We start from the raw sequence: 1,257 nt of genomic DNA, 5'->3' as shown, positions 1-1,257 counted from the left end.
AAATAAGACTTTTTTTTCACACAGGTTTAATCGGCTATTTCCTGATATTCTTCAATGCGTTCTGATATTGACTGGTAATTGTGTTTGATACTTTCTTAGACTATTTCTGCCTCTGGCTGATGTGTACTTTCTTTCCAAACTCCACCTGAGCCTATGATTACACAGCATCCTATCTGTGGAAAACGGCAGTGCAGGGATAGGGAAGAAAACTATAGGCGTCCAAAGGAGCCCGGCTAGCTCAGTCGGTAGAGCATGAGACTCTTAATCTCAGGGTCGTGGGTTCGAGCCCCACGTTGGGCGAAAACAACTAAAATTTTAGTACTTTTTGACCAAAAAAATAGATATTGAAAGTCTCTTCACAATATTTGCAATATTTTCATTGTTAACATGCAATATATGAATGAATGTCTGGATGATGTGTAATGGGGCAATACCATACCTTAATGTATTCACTGTAAAAGAAAAAGTATCTATCATCTTACTATAAAATAAAGTGGAGAAAACACAAATAAGACTTTTTTTTCACACAGGTTTAATCGGCTATTTCCTGATATTCTTCAATGCCTTCTGATATTGACTGGTAATTGTGTTTGATACTTTCTTAGACTATTTCTGCCTCTGGCTGATGTGTATTTTCTTTCCAAACTCCACCTGAGCCTATGATTACACAGCATCCTATCTGTGGAAAACGGCAGTGCAGGGATAGGGAACAAAACTATAGGCATCCAAAAGAGCCCGGCTAGCTCAGTGGGTAGAGCATGAGACTCTTAATCTCAGGGTCGTGGGTTCAAGCCCCACGTTGGGCGAAAACAATTACAATTTTAGTGCTTTTTGACAAAAAAGAGAAATTGAAAGTCTCTTCACAATATTTGGAATATTTTCATTGTTAACATGCAATATATGAATGCATGTCTGGATGATGTTTAATGGGGCAATACCATACCTTAATGTATTCACTGTATAAGAAAAAGTATGTATCATCTTATTATAAAATAAAGTGGAGAAAACACAAATAAGACTTTTTTTTCACACAGGTTTAATCAGCTATTTCCTGATATTCTTCAATGTGTTCTGATATTGACTGGTAATTGTGTTTGATACTTTCTTAGACTATTTCTGCCTCTGGCTGATGTGTATTTTCTTTCCAAACTCCACCTGAGCCTATGATTACACAGCATCCTATCTGTGGAAAACGGCAGTGCAGGGATAGGGAAGAAAACTATAGGCATCCAAAGGAGCCTGGCTAGCTCAGTCGGT

At 37.8% G+C, this 1,257-nt stretch overlaps 1 non-coding gene across 1 annotated transcript; it reads left to right on the top strand.

Moving 5' to 3' along the window:
- The first annotated feature begins 227 nt into the window (after positions 1-227).
- On the top strand, positions 228-300 carry TRNAK-CUU (transfer RNA lysine (anticodon CUU)). The gene has a single exon. It is a non-coding gene; the product is annotated as a tRNA-Lys (tRNA).
- The last annotated feature ends 957 nt before the right edge of the window (positions 301-1,257 follow it).

This window comes from Ambystoma mexicanum, chromosome 4q (genome assembly GCF_040938575.1).
Source record: "Ambystoma mexicanum isolate Mex_15411 chromosome 4q, UKY_AmexF1_1, whole genome shotgun sequence".
NCBI classification, from domain to species: Eukaryota; Metazoa; Chordata; class Amphibia; order Caudata; family Ambystomatidae; genus Ambystoma; species Ambystoma mexicanum.
The sequence above is the reverse complement of the archived record's forward strand: the minus strand, read 5'-3'. Positions and strand labels throughout refer to the sequence as shown.